Source organism: Balaenoptera borealis (genome assembly GCF_965194805.1).
Source record: "Balaenoptera borealis genome assembly, chromosome: 3".
NCBI classification, from domain to species: domain Eukaryota; kingdom Metazoa; phylum Chordata; class Mammalia; order Artiodactyla; family Balaenopteridae; genus Balaenoptera; species Balaenoptera borealis.
Window position 1 is genome coordinate 154,795,196 of NC_138866.1, and position 16,042 is coordinate 154,811,237.

General features: G+C 37.0%; 1 protein-coding gene across 8 annotated transcripts in view; it reads left to right on the forward strand.

Moving 5' to 3' along the window:
* Positions 1 to 16,042, forward strand: part of PCSK6 (proprotein convertase subtilisin/kexin type 6) — a gene marked incomplete at its 5' end in the record, with an annotated part of 193,657 nt that overhangs the window by 79,370 nt on the left and 98,245 nt on the right. The window lies entirely within an intron of this gene.

Sequence of the window (16,042 nt, forward strand, 5' to 3'; positions counted from 1 at the left end):
TGTGAAAGTGATACACATTCAGTGGAAACCCTACTTTGAATTTTGAATTTTGCTGCTTTCTTGAGCTAGCGATATGCAGTACAATACTCTCTCATGATGCTTGGCAGTGGCAGCCCCAGCTCCCTGTCAGCCACACAATCACAAGGGCAAACAACTGATACAACATTCTGTTTTCACTTTCAGTATAGTATTCAATAAATTACATGAGATATTCAACATATTATTATAAAATAGGCTTTGTTTTAGATGATTTTGACCAACTGTAGGCTAATGTAAGTGTTCTGAGCGTGTTTAAGGTAGGCTGGGCTAATATTTTCAACTTATGATTCATTTACCAGGATGTAACCCTATCATAAGTCGAGGAAGATCTGTATTTGTTTTCAGTAAAATATACTAAGTTTAATTTTATGCAAACTTAACACAAGAGAAAGTAAGTCAAACTGAATATTGCTGAACTTCAGATTTAATTCTATGTTTAATTTTGTTTGTTTACTGTTTAACTTTATGCTTAATTTATTTGGTTTATGTGAATTTAACAGAAGAAAAAGAAACAAGTTTAAAGGGAAGGAATTGCTGAACTTCACATAAATGCTTCCTTATAATGAGATATTTTCTCAAATATCCCTCTTTTATTGAAAAAAAAAAAGCCTCAAGATTGTGACAGTCTTAAGAGGCCAGGGTTACATTTTTTTGTTGTTTTTACATATTTCCCATATCAAGTAATTAGCCTTTACTTCAGTTTGTTCTCACTTCTTCACCCCACACCTCAATATTAGGTTGTTGTTTTTTTTAATTTATTTTCTTTTATTATTTTTGGCTGTGTCGGGTTTTAGTTGCGGCATGCAGTCTCTTCATTGTGGTGCTCAGCCTTCTCTCTGGTTCCGGCGCTCAGGCTTCTCTCTAGTTGTGGTGTGTAAGTTTTCTCTTCTCTAGTTGTAGCGTGCAGGCTCCAGAGCGTGTGGGCTCTGTAGTTTGCGGCATGTGGGCTCTCACGTTGAGGCATGGGAGCTCAGTACTTGCGGCTCACGGGCTTAGTTGCCCCGCGGCGTATGGGATCTTAGTTCACTGACCAGGGATCAAACCCGCATCCCCTGCATTTTTTTTTCTTTCCTCTTTTTTTTTTATTGGGGTATAGTTGTTTTACAATGTTGTGTTAGTTACTACTGTACAGCGAAGTGGAGTTCCCTGTGCTATACAGCAGGTTCTCATTAGTTACCTATTTTATACATATTAGTTTATATATGTCAATCCCAATCCCCTGCGTTGGAAGGCAGATTCTTTACCACTGGACCACCAGGGAAGCCCCTAGGGTTTTTGTTTATTTTCTTTGATGTTGTTTTTACATTGTCGGGGTTCAGTATTAACTGTCTGTCACTATGAGTCTCACAGTTTTTTAGTCTTGGTCACCACCATCATTTTCAGCACAGCTTTTCCATTCCTGAGTAATTTATTTTGATTCATTTCTTAATTCACTGGACTTTGCCACCAAGTAACTTTTTCAAGAAAGGCCAACAGGTGCTGTTTTCTTTCATGTTTGAGAAGTTCTGAAGGTTGCCTTTACACCTGAATTATATCTTTTATATATTACAGCCTTACAGAACTTGGTAAACATCACCTGTTTGTCTTCTGCATTCATTGTTGCTTGGAAGAGTTTGAAGCCAGCCCAACTTCTTCCCCTTGTAGGTGACGACTTTTTGGCTTGGATAGGATTCTTCCTTTATCCTTGAAGTCTAGTAGCTTTGCTGGGCCACCTCTGGCTGAGGGTTATTCTATAGCAGCTGTTCTTGGGATTCAGTATCCTTAAAAAGATCTGGGTATTTAAAAATTTTAGGCAAATTTTCTTGTCACGATTTTTGAATATTTTTAGCTACATATGTTCAGTTCTATGCTTCCTGTGTACCACTTATACATAAATTGGATCTCGATTTCCTGAATTCTATATCTCTTTCTAAACATATTTAACATTTCTTTTCTATTTTATTTTTCCTCAGCTTTTCTCAGGCTTGTCCTCCGTATCTCTGACAGTTTCCCCAGTGCCTTTTTCTCCCTAGAGAAAAGTCTAATATGGCTTTCATTTCTAAAAGTCTTTAATTTTTTCCATCTGTTTCTTTCCTGAGGATGAACACACTTGGGGCCTCTTGCTTTTGTCTTGCTATTTCTTCATGGAATCCTTGTATCTCTTTGAGCTCTTGCTTCATAGAGAAATCATTTTTTCTTTAAATTTTGGATATTATGAAGAAATGTTTGTTTTTAGTTTTCATCATTTTCTTGCACTTGTTATGCCCCCTTTTTCCTTATTTTTTGCAGCATTGTTGCAGAGGTGTCATGCTAGTCACTTTCTGGTTATGATTAGTGACTGGCTGGAGAGGATTGAGGTCTTTCTTTCTAAGCCAGTAAGATGCTAAAATATGGGAAGGAAGAGAAGGGGGAGTGAGCTAGGCTGTAGGCACTGTGAACCCAGATCCTTCTCTTCTGCCGGTCCAGTATCTCTGAGAGATCCCCTCCCCTCACCAGTGAATTAGCATTAATTCATTATATGTGGACACAGCAGGGACAGGGGCATATCTGACTGTCACTTACTTTTTCTCCTCCAACAAATCATGCCACAGAAACTGCCTGTTCTTGGAAAGATGATGTGTTTGTGTGATTCCTGGTCAGACATCACTGTTTCTAAAATAATGGGCATTTAGGTGGCTTTTCATTTTTGCTATAAATGCAATACAGTGTGGCAAAGAAACAAACTCCCCTAGCCACCCATGCCCCAGTCATATGGACCTGAGGTGCGTCACTACTTTGTGGAGAAATTATATACCCTTGGGAATCACAGAGGCATGTGTCATCTTATTGTTTTCAGAGAGGAGAGTGGATCACTCCTACATGTTTAACTGGAAGTCCCAAACTTTCATTTCAGAGAAATTTTAATTTTTAAAAAGTTGTAGAGCTGTACATTGATGATTTTTGACCTTTTTTCTATACGTAATATTTCAATAAAAATCTGTTTAAAATTTTTATGTTGTCACATTTGTTAATCTTCCTTTATGACTCTTGGGTTTTGGATCTTGCTTAGAAAAGCCCAAGATAATAAATCTGTTTTATATTTCATCTAAAAACTTAGCTTTAGAAGAATAGTTCATCTTGAAGCCTTCATGGTTTTGCCTTTTCTGTTAAGCTTTTTAATCCATGTAGAATTTATTTCTATGAATGTTGTGAAGGGGAAATCTAACTGTATTTTTCTCCAGAATTAATATTTAGTGATCTCTGCATGCCACCCTTATCATATACTAAATTCCCCTATGTGTACTGGATCCTCCATTATGTTTCGTTAGTCTTTTAATCCCTAAATAATACTTCATTTTAAATTATCATGATTTAAGAAGATTTTTTTGATAACTGATAGGATAAATTTTCTCTTAAGGTTCTTTTCAAAAATTTCTTGGCTATTCTTGCACATTTTCTCTTTCAGGTGAACTTGAGAATCTACTTATCAAGTTCCATAAAAAATCCTGTTGGGATTTTGATTGGGATTACATGGAAATTATAGATTAATTGGGGGAGAATTGACATCTTTACAGTATTGTCTTCCCACCCAGGAACATGGTATGTTTTTATTTATTCAGGTCTTCTTTGACGTCATTTAAAATAGTTTTATCACTGTCTTCATATTGATCTTATGCATTTCTTGTTAGGTTCATATCTAGGTTGATTTTTTTAAAATTATATTGCTAATTATTATTGAAATGGATATAGAGAAACTATTGATTTTTGTGTGTCGGTTTTTTTGTACCTAGCCACCTTAATAAACTCTATTGGTGCTATTATTTTTTATTCTCTTGGCTTTTCTAGACAGGTGTAAATAAAAGCTGTCTGTAAATGGTGGCTTTTATCCCTTTAATATTAATTACTGTCATTTCTTTTTCATGTCTTATTTCAGTGTATAGGAACTCCTGATGAATAATTAATAGTGGTTGTCTATAGGTGTTGTTGTTTTGTTTCTGATGTATACAGGAATGATCCTGTGTTATACCATTTGTAGGTGTCTTCTGTAGGTTTCCTGCAGTTACTCTTTATTAAATTAAGGAAATTTTTATATTCCTAGATTTCTAAGAGTTTTGATCAGGAGTGGATGTTGAATTTTATTACATGCTTTTAAAAAAAGCATTTATTGAGGTGATTTTATTGTTTTTCAACTTTACTATTTAATCTGTTTAATGTAGTAAATTGCAGTAATAGATTTCCTAACATTGGAAATTTCACCCTTCCATTCTTGGAATGAGTTGTATTTGATTATGAGTATTGTTCTTTTAATACAGTACTGCATTCAATTGTTAATATTTTATGCATGGATTTTCCATCTTTATTTATAAGATAGATTGAGCTACAGTTGCTCTTTTTTTGCGATGTCCCTCATGAGTCTGGGTATCAGAATCAAGCTGGTTTTGTAGAATGAGTTAGGAAGCTTTCTAGCATTTATTGTGTTCTGAAACAGTTTATATACTGTGGACATTGCCTGTTTTTTGAAATGTTGGTAGAACTTATTAATCAGTCTGACCAGACATGGTGACTCTTTAAAGAGCTAGGTCTGTTCAGGCTTTACATTTCTCCTTGAGGGAATTTTAGTAGTTAAACTTTCCTAGAAAATCATCAATTTCTCCAGATTTTCAAATATATGACATACGAATTTTATATCATATTTTCATAATTAAAAACTATATTCTCCATGTTTATAGCTATAATTGTTCCTAATCTTATTCATGGCATCTCTCCTTTTTCCCTTGATCAGACTAGTGAAAAATTTGCTATTTCCTATAAAATAGGTTTTTCAGAGAACTAGATTTCTTAAATTTAAATACAATTGACATACAACATTATACTGTTTCAGGTGTACAACATAATGATTCAATATTTGTATACATTATGAAATGATCACAATAAGTCTAGTTACCATCTGTCACCCCACAGCGTTATGAAATATTTTTTCTTGTCATGAGAACTTTTAAGATTCATTTCCGTAGCAGTTTCAAATTTGCAGTACAGTATTATTGACTATATTCACCATGCGGTACGTTATATCCCCGTGACTGACTTACTTTATAACCGGGAGTTTGTACCTCTTGATCCCCTTCACCCGTTTCCCCCCCACACCCCAAACCCCCTTCCCTCTGGCAACCACCAGTCTGTTCTCTGTACAGTAGTGCCCCCTTAACCATGGTTTCGCTTTCTGTGGTTTCAGTTACCCTCAGTCAACTGTGGCCTGAAATACTAAGTGGAAAATTCCAGAAATAAAGAATTCATAAGTTTTAAATTGCACGCCCATCAGAGTAGTGTGATGAAATCTCGCGCCAACCCGCTCAGCCCTGCCTGGGACATGAATCATTTCTTTGTCTAGATATATCCCTCCATTAGGCACTTAGTAGTCATCTCAGTTATCAGATGGATGTCACAGTAACACAGTGCTTGTGTTCAAGTAACCCTTATTTTACTAATGGCCCCAAAGCCCAAGGAATAGTGATGCTGGCAATTCGGATATGCCAAAGAGAAGCTGTAAAGTGCTTCCTTTAAGTGAAAAGGTGAAAGTTCTCGATTTAATAAGGAAACAAAAAAATCATATGCTGAGGTTACTAAGAACTACAGTAAGAACAAATCTTCTATCCATGAAATTGTGAAGAAGGAAAAGAAATTTGTGCTAGTTTTGCTGTTGAACCTCAAACTGCAAAAGTTATGGCCACAGTGCATGATGAGTGCTTCGTTAAGATGGAAAAGGCATTAAATTTGTACAATAAGATATTTTGAGAGAGAGCGAGAAAGAGACAGACTGCATTCACATAACTTTTATTACAGTATATTGTTATAATTGTTCTATTTTATTCTTATTGTTGTTAATCTCTTACTGTGCCTAATTTATAAGTTAAATTTTGTCATAGGTATAGGTATGCATGTATAGGAAAATACATAGTATATATAGGGTTCAGTACTATCCATGGTATCAGGCATTCACTTCAAGTCTTGGAATGTATTCAGCATGGGTAAGGGGGGACTGTAGTATCTGAGAGTTTTGTTTTGGTTTTTAGATTCAACATATAAGTGAAATCATACAGTATTTTTCTTTCTCTATCTGGCTCATTTCACTTACATTCAAGGTCCCCTGTTGTTGCAAATGGCAAGATTTCATTCTTTTTAATGGCTGATTATATGCCATTGTATATGTGTCTCAGATCTTCTTTATCCATTCATCCATCAATGGACTCTTAAGTTGTTTCTGTATCTTGCCTACTGTAAATAATGCTGCAATGAACATGAGGGTGCATGTATCTTTTTGAATTAGGGTTTTCATTTTCTTCGGATAAATATCCAGAAGTGGGATTGCTGGATCATATGGTAGTTCTATTCTTAATTTTTTGACGAGTCTCTGTACTGTTTTCCATAGTGGCTGCACCAATTTACATTCCCACCAACAGTACACAAGGGATCCCTTTTCTCCACATCCTCACTAACATTTGTTATTTCTTGTCCTTTGCGTAATAGCCATTCTGACAGGTGTGAGGTGATAATAGCTCCCTGTGGTTTTGATTTGCATTTCCCTGATGATTAGTGATGTAGAGCATCTTTTCATGTGCCTGTTGGCCATCTGTATGTCTTTTTTGGAAAAACGTCTATTCAGATCCTCTTCCCATTTTTTAATCAGATTGTGGATTTTTTGTTATTGAGCTGAATGAGTTCTTTAGGATATTAACCCCTTATCAGACAGATGATTTGCAAATATCTAATCCAATTCAGGAGGTTACCTTTTTATTTTGTTGATGGTTTCCTTCACTGAGCAGAAGCTTTTTAGTTTGATGTGGTCCCATTTGTTTATTTTTACTTTGGTTGCCATTGCCTTTGGAGTCACATCCAAAAAAATATTGCCAAAGAGTGATGGTAAGGAGCTTACCACCTATGTTTTCTTCTTGGAGTTTTATGCTTTCAGGTCTTTACATTCATGTTTTTAATCCATTTTGAGTTAATTTTGTGTATGGTAAGATATTTGTCCAGTTTTGTTCTTTTGCATATGGCTGTCCAGTTTTCCCAATACCATTTATTGAAGAGATTGCCCTTTCCCCATTGTATATTCTTGCCTCCTTTGTTGTAAATTAATTAACCATATATGATTGGATTTATTTCTGGGCTCTCTATTCTGCTCCACTGATGTATGTTTCTGTTTTTATGGCAATACCGTACTATATTGATTATTATAGCTTTGTAATATAGTTTCAAGTCAGGGAGCATGATGCCTCCAGCTTTATTCTTCTTTGTTACGATTGCTTTGGCTTTTATGGTTTCATACAGATTTTAGGATTATTTGTTCTAGTTCTGTGAAAAATGTCATTGGAATTTTGATAGGGATTGCATTGGAACTGTAGATTGCTTTGAGTAATATGGACATTTTTACAATATTAATTATTCCAATCCATGAACATGAAATATCTTTCTGTTTATTTGTGTCATCTTCAATTTCTTTCTTCAGTGTCTTATAGTTTTCAGTGTACAGGTCTTTCACCTTCTTGGTTAAATTTATTCCTAGATGTGTTATTCTTTTTGATGCAATTGTAAATGGTATTAATTCTTACTTAATTTCTCTTCTGATAGTTTGTTGTTAGTGTATAAAATGCAACAGATTTTTGTATATTAATTTTGTATCCTGAAACTTTACTGAATTTATTAGTTCTAACAATTTTTGTGTGTGTGTGGAGTGTTTAGGGTTTTCTATATATAAAATCATATCATCCACAAATAGTGATAGTTTTACTTCTTCCTTTCAAATTTATATGCCTTTTATTTCTGTTTCCTGCCAATCACTCTGGCTAGGACTTCCAATACTATGTTGAATAAAAGTGGCCAGAGTGTGCATCCTTGTCTTGTTCCTGATCTTAAGGGAAAAGCTTTCAGCTTTTCACTGTTGAGTGTGGTTAGCTGTGGGCCTGTCATATATGGCCTTTATTATGTGTTGAGGCATGTTCCCTCTGTACCCACTTGGCTGAGAGTTTTTATCATAAATGGATGTTGAATTTTGTCAAATGTTTTTTCTGCATCCATTGACATGGTCATACGATTTTTATCTTCATGTTGTGTATCATGTTGATTGAGTTGCAGATGTTGAGCCATCCTTGTATCCCTGGAATAAATCCCACTTGATCATGAGGTATGATCCTTTTAATGTATTACTGAATCTGATTTGCTAATATTTTGTTGAGGAGTTTTACATCTATGTTTATCAGGGTTGTTGGCCTGTGTAATGTTCTTTTTTTTGATGTCCTTGTCTGGTTTTGGTATTAGGGTGGTGCTGGCCTCATAACATGAGTTTGGAAGCATTCCCTCCTTTTTAATTTTTTTGGAAGAGTTTGAGAAGAGTAGGTATTAAATCTTCAGATGTTTGGTAGAATTAACCAGTGAAGCCATCTGGTTCTGGGCTTTCGTTTGTTGGGAGTTTTTTGATTACTGATTCAATCTCCCTACTAGTAATTGGTCTATTCGAGTTTTCTATTGCTTCATGATTCAGTCTTAGAAGAGTGTATGTTTCTAGGAATTTATCCATTTCTTCTCGGTTGGCCAATTTGTTCATGTATAATTGTTCATAGTAGTCTCATGATCTTTTGTATTTCTTTGATATCAGTTGTAATGCCTCCTCTTTCATTTATGATTTTATTTAAGCCCTCTCTTTTTTTCTTAGTGAGTCTAGCTAAAGGTCTGTCAATTTTGTTTATGTTTTCAAGGAACCAGTTTTATTGATCTTTTCTATTGTCTTTTTAGGCTCTATTTATTTCCACTCTGGTCCTTATTATTTCTCCCCTTCTACTAACTTTGGGCTTCATTTCTTATTTTTTTAGTTTCTTTAGTTATAAAGTTAGATTGCTTATTAGAAATTTTTCTTGATACTTGAGGTAGGCCTGAATTGCTATAAACTTCTTTCTTAGAACTGTCTATGCTGCATCCCATAGATTTTGGTATGTTCTATTTTCATTTTCATTTGTTTCAAGGTATTTTTTAAATTTCTCTTTTTATTTCTTCATTGATCCATTGGTTGTTCAGTAGCATATTGTTTAATTTCTACATACTTGTGATTTTTCCAGTTTTCTTCTTGTAATTGAGTTCTAGTTTCATACCATTACTTGATATGATTTCAGTCTTCTTAAATTTATTTAGATTTGTTTTGTGGCCTAACATATGATCTATCCTGGGGAATGCTCCATGTGCACTTGAGAAGATTATATATTCTGCTGTTTTGGGATGGAATGTTCTGTATTTATTAGGTCCATCTTTTAAACATCATTTAAGTCTGATGTTTCCTTATTAATTTTCTGTCTGGATGATCTATCCATTGATGTAAGTGGGGTATTAAAGCACCCTACTGTTATTGTATTGCTGTCAATTTCTCCCTTTAGGTCTGTTAATATTTGCTTTATATATTTAGGTGTTCCTATGTTGGATACATAAATATTTACAAATGTTATATCTTATTATTGGGTTGACTCCTTTATCATTATTTAATGCCCATCTTTGTCTTTTATTACAGACTTTGTTTTAAAGTCTATTTTGTCTGATATCAGTATAGCTACCCCAGCTTTCTTTTGGTTTCCCTTTGTATGAAACACCTTTTTCCATCTGTTCACTTTCAGTCTGTGTATTTGTCCTTACATCTGAAGTGAATCTCTTATAGGCAGCATATAGTTGAGTCTTGTTGTTGTTGTTGTTTATCCATTCAAGTGTGGATAAACATTGGAGAATTTAGTCCATTTACATTTAAAGTAATTATTGATAGGAATGTATCAATACTTACTGCCATTTTGATAATTGTTTTCTGACTGTTTTGTAGTTTTTCTGTTTCTTTCTTGTTATCTTGCTTTCTTCCCTGTGTTTTGATGACTTTCTGTATTGTTACGCTTAGATTCCTTTCTTATTATCTTTTGTGCATCTACTGTAGGTTTTTGCTTTGTGGGTACCATGGGACTCACATACAACAGCCTATATATACAACAATCTATTTTATGTTGATAGTAAGTTAAATTTGTGTGCATTCTAAAACCGCATTTTCACTACCCCCCACCACATTCTATGTTTTTGATGTCACTTTTTACATCTTGTTATTTTGTCTATCCCTTAACTAATTATTACAGTTATTTTTACTACTTTTGTCGTGTCATCTTTATACTAGCTTTATAAGTGATTAACCCACTTCCTTTCCTGTATATTTACCTTATTTACCTTACCAGTGAGACTTTCCCTTTCAGTTATTTTCTTGTTACCAATTAGTTCCATTTCTTTTCAGCTTAAAGAAGTCCCTTTAACATTTCTTGTAGGACCAGTTTAGTGGTGATTAACTCCTTTAGCTTTTGCTTGTCTGGAGAACTCTTTACCTCTCCTTCAATTTTGATTGATAACCTTGCCCAGTAGAGTATTCTTGGTTGGAAGTTTTTTTTTTCTAGCACTTTGAATATGTCATGTCACTCCCTTCTGGCCTGCAAAGGTTCTGCTGAGAAATCTGCTGATAGTCTCATGGGGGTTCCCTTGTATATAACAAATTGTTTTTCTCTTGCTGTTTTTAGGATTCTGTCTTTAGCTTTTGACATTTTAATTATAATGTGTCTTGGTATGGGTGTCTTTGGGTTCATCTTGTTTGGAACTCTCTGAGATTCCTGGATCTGGATGTCTGCTTCCTCCCCAGGGTAAGGGAGTTTACAGACATTATTTCTTCAAATAAATTTTCTTCCCCTTTCTCTCTCTTTTCTCTTTCTGCATTCTCTATAATTCGAATGTTATTGTGTTTGATGTTGTCCCATAGGTCCCTTAAGCTATCTTCGCTTTTTTTAAAAAATTATTTTTTCTTTTTGCTTCTCTGTTTGGGTAAGTTCCACTGCCCTGTCTTCTGCTCACGGATCCTTTCTTTGCCTCATCTAGTCTGCTGTTGAACTCCTCCAGTGTATTTTTCAGTTAAGTTATTGTGTTCTTCAGCTTTGTGACTTCTGCCTGTTACCTTCTTATATTTTCTGTTTGTCGAAATTCTCACTGTGTTCATCCATTCTTCTCCCAAGTTTGTTGAGCATTTTTATGACCATTATTTTGAACTTTTAATTGGGTAAATTACTTATCTCTGTTTCATTAAGGGTTTTTTCTGGGATTTTTATCTTGTTCTTTCATTTGGAGCTAATTCCTCTGTTTCCTCATTTTGCTTGACTCTCTGTGTTTTCGTCTCTGTGTTAGGAGAAACAGCTCTCCCAGTCTTGATAGGGTGTACCTGTGTAGGTGATGAACTTTATTGTTTAAAGTTGCCCTCATTCTTGGTTGTCTCTTGAACTACCTCTTTGATTGTTTCAGACCTGTTAGCCCCAGAAACACAATCCTCTCTGGCCACCAGAGCCTGGCACACAAGGGCATCCCATGTGTGGGCTGCATGCACCCACTGACTTTGGGGAACTGTGGGGGGCTGTGGCACTTGCCTGCTGCCTCTGATGGGGCTACAGCAGCAGTGCAGGGGGGGCAGGGAGGACAGATGCTAACAGGTTAGAGTCAGAGGGCAGAGGGCAGAAATGGCACCTGCCAGCCTCATTCCCTGAAGAGACTCCCAACAGGCTTTTGCTTCTTTGGCAGATATTTTAGGATTTTCAAATGAATGTTTTTCACATAAGATCAAGGCTCTTTTCAAGCTTCTGCTTTTGTGCTGGGTACTGGGGCAAGTGAGTCTGCGTGGGAGCCCTTTAAGGGCAGAATCTCCATTCCCTCTAGCCCTATGGTCTCCTGGACATAAGCCCCATTGGTTTTCTTTCTTTTTTTTAAAATAAAGATATTTAGTCTTCAGTTTTATTGAAAATGTATTTTCAGGTGCAAAAGTGAATCACCTCACCCCCAGACTCCTTAATGGCTAAAACTAACCCCCTTAATTATTATTTTTTTCACTTTCCCCTAAATGAAACATTTTTATTGACTGCAAGTTGTGTGTGGGTGGATGGGAATTGTTTATCAATTTTCAAGATACTGTTAATTACCCACTTGTTTTTATTCCCTTTAAGTGGAGTCTTTATGGTAGGGAACGCTTCTTGCTCCCCTTCCCATTTCCTTCTTTTTTTTTAATTATTATTTTTTATTTTAAAATTTTTATTGGGGTATAGTTGCTTTACAGTGTTGTGTTAGTTTCTGCTGTACAGTGAAGTGAATCAGTTATATGTATACATATATATATATATATATATATATATATATCTCCTCTTTTTTAGATTTCCTTCCCATTCAGGTCACCACAGAGCATTGAGTAGAGTTCCCTGTGTTATACAGTAGGTTCTCATTAGTTATCTATTTTATACATAATAGTGTATATATGTCACTCCCAATCTCCCAATTCATCCCATCCCTCCCTTCCCCCTTGGTATCCATAAGTTTGTTCTCTATATCTCTGTCTCTATTTCTGCTTTGCAAATAGGACTTTGCACTTCCACTGCAGGGGGCACGGGTTCAATCCCTGGTCAAGGAACTAAGATCCTGCATGCTGCGGCACAGCCAAAAAAATAAAAACCCTGTTGGTTTTCAAAGCCAGACGTTTGGGGGGCTTGTCTCTCTAGGGCAGATCCCCAAGGTTGGGGTACCTGACATGGGACAACAACCCTCTGGCTCCTCAGGGAGAAGTTATGTATTTGTGAGATCCCTCCAGACTTTGGGTCTCCATGCTGGCAGTGGGGGGTGGGGTGGGCTTGGCGAGACCATGTCCCTGCCTCTCCTACCCACCTTGATGTGGCCCTTTTATCCTTTGTTGTGGAGTAGCTGTAGCTACTTCTCAGGTTCTGTTCAGAGGGAATATTTCCATATGTTGCTGTAGATTTTTGTGTGTCCATGAGAGGAGGTGAGTTCAGGATCTTCCTATGCCAGCATCTTGAACCAACTCCTTCCTTCTCCTTCTGCCAGTCTCCATACCTCACTGAGCATCCCCTGCCGCCCCCTCTGGCTTCCAGGTGTTTAATTGGTCCCCCTGATTCCTCCCTGAAGAACTCCACTTTTTGCCCTGTCCCTCTGGAGAGCAGCCGGAGGCAGTGGAATGCACAGCCGTTTTGGAGCCGTCACAACTCCTGGCAGTCCAGAGCAATCTGCCTCTTCCTTTGCGCTCTCCTTTCCCTCCCTGAATGGGGCCAGTTTCAGATTTCAGCCCGGGAACTACGGGGTCGCCAGCCAACACAGCTTCAGCCTGAGTCCCAGCTCCACCCTCTCAACCCCTGGAAGCCACCTCATCTCCCTCCCACAGCTCAGACCAATTTTTATTTTTTGATTTAGTTCTTTTATTTTCTAACTCATGAATTTCTATTTTTGTTTGTTTATTAATTCCTCCAGCTTTTAAATTTTTATTATTTTTTTCCTAACTCCTTTGAATAGAATGTTTTGTTCTTTATTTTCAGGCTTTGATGTGCTTTAATAAGTAATAAACATTTTATTTTTTTTCCTCTCATTACCTATCTCTGGCTTGATTATACAGTGCTCTTATTGGTATTCATTTCTGAATAATTTTTTATTTCGGCTTTGATTTTTTTCTCTATAACTCAAAAGTTATTTATAAGGGATTTAAGTTTTTTTCCAACTGCATAGACTTTTTTGGTGCTCCTTTTGTTGCTGATTTTTAACTTTATTGGGATCAGAGACTGCGCTCTGTATAATTTCTGCCTTTCTGAATTTGTTAAAAAATTCTTTATGTGGTTTAGTACATGTTCAGTTTTTGTCAACACTCCAATGAGTATTTGAGGAGTAGTTTTATTCTGTGCTTATTGAGTACAAAAGTCTATATAAGTTAGATCAGAGTTTGCCACCAGGAGCCCACAGGCTGCCTTGGCCTGCAGATATGTTTTGTACGACCTACACAAGTTTTTTTTTTTTTTTTTTTTTAAGAGAAAGGTAATTTTAAATTTATTTATTTATTTATTTATTTTTGGCTGTGTTGGATCTTCGTTTCTGTGCGGGGGCTTTCTCTAGTTGCGGCGAGCGGGAGCCACTCTTCATCGCGGTGCGCGGGCCTCTCACTATCGCGGCTTCTCTTGTTGCGGAGCACAGGCTCCAGGCGCGCAGGCTCAGTAGTTGTGGCTCACGGGCCCAGTTGCTCCGCGGCATGTGGGATCTTCCCAGACCAGGGCTCGAACCCGTGTCCCCTGCATTGGCAGGCGGATTCTCAACCACTGCGCCACCAGGGAAGCCCTACACAAGTTTTTTGTTTTTTTTTTTTTAACTTGAGGAAACATTTACAAATCAAGAGATTTTATGTAGAAAATAGGGATTTGGGGTTTCTCTTGAAAAAAAATCAGAAGCTCTGGCTCTGCTGGACCCTCATTCCTTCATGGCGACACTTAGCTGGGCTGCACAGTGGCTGCACCTTCAAAGGATGGTTTACCCATCCCCCTCACCTGTCCACGTCAGCCGTTCATCCTGCCTGCCTGGTGCCTGTAGGGGCCGCATTTGTCACCTGTGGCTGCATGAAGCTCATTCAGGTGTTTGGGCGTCTTGTGTTTTGTCTACCTGGTCTGTTTCTGAGAAGGGACGTTAGTCTCCACATCGATTGTGGGTTTGTCGATTTCTCTCAATTTTTGGTGTATGCATTTCATAGTTATAAGATGTACAAAAGTTATCATCGCATATTGATGTAATGAGTCTTTCTTTAATCAATATAAAAATCCCCTCTTTGTCTTATTGTCTTTTTGCCTTTAATTATTCTTTGGATGATATTTATATCACCACACCTGTTAAATTATTTTTATCATCACTTTCCTCATATGTTTTTCATCTCTCTATTTTTAACCTTAGTTTTGCAATCAGCATGTATCTGGCTTCATTTTTTTTTTTTTAATTTTGATACCATCTAAGAGTTTTTTGGGTTTTTTTAATTTGTTTATTTTTGGCTGCATTGGGTCTTTGTTGCTGTGTGCGGGCTTTCTCTAGCTCCGGCGAGCAGGGGCTGCTCTTCGTTGCAGTGCGCGGGCTTCTTGTTGCGGTGGCTTCTCTTGTCGCGGAGCATGGGCTCTAGGCGTGTGGGCTTCAGTAGTTGTGGCATGTGGGCTCAGTAGTTGTGGTGCACAGGCTTAGTTGCTCCACGGCATGTGGGATCTTCCTGGACCAGGGCTGGAACCTGTGTCCCCTGCATTGGCAGGCAGATTCTTAGCCACTGTGCCACCAGGGAAGTCCCTCTTTGGTCACCTTTTTTTCTTTAATCTTCTTTCTTTTATGCTAAGTTTTTTAGTTTACAAGATCTTTTTCTCTACTAAGTCATTCATTCTTTCGAAAGATATTTTTGAGTGCTTGCTGTATATATGGATGGCTATCTAGGTAGTAAACTTTCTGAGTTCTTGAAGTCTTTATTTTCTTCCAACAAATTAGGCTGAGTTTAGATTTTAAGTTCAAAATAACTTTCACTGAGAATTTCAAAAACCTTGTCCCCTGGTTTTTTGGCCTGCAGCATTGCTGACGAGGCATCTGGTGCCAATATTAATTGTTGTTCCTTTTCAGATAACTTTCTTCTTCTTCCAGAACCTTTCAGGATTCTTTTCTCTTTCCTTGTTCTGGGATTTGACCTGTGTGTGTTGATGTGAGTTTGTTTTCCTTTTCCTGCCTAGCCCTCAGTGAGTTATTAACCGTTTTTCATTATACTCCAACAATTATCTGAGCTGAACTGTAAAGGTGGGCCAGTTTCTTTGGTCACCGTTGTTTAGATTTGAGATTGAAATTCAAAGACTTCTGTGCTTGGCCTCAGGAAATTCTTCTGTTATTTATTTGACTCTTTTGCTTTATTTTTCCTCATTCCATCCTCCTAGAACTCTTATTAGACAGATACTAGAGGTTGGCCTCTTCAGACTTTCTATCCCTTTGACCCTTTGTCTTGGGTCTTGGGAGAATCCCTAAGCTCAGTTGACCAGCTCTCTGACACACCCTATCTTTGCAGTTTTTACATTTTGAAAAGAATTTACCTTCTAGGGTTTCTAGTTGATGTTTTCAATGAAATGTATATTTGAAATAATTATAGATTCACATGCAATTGTAAGAAACAGTACAC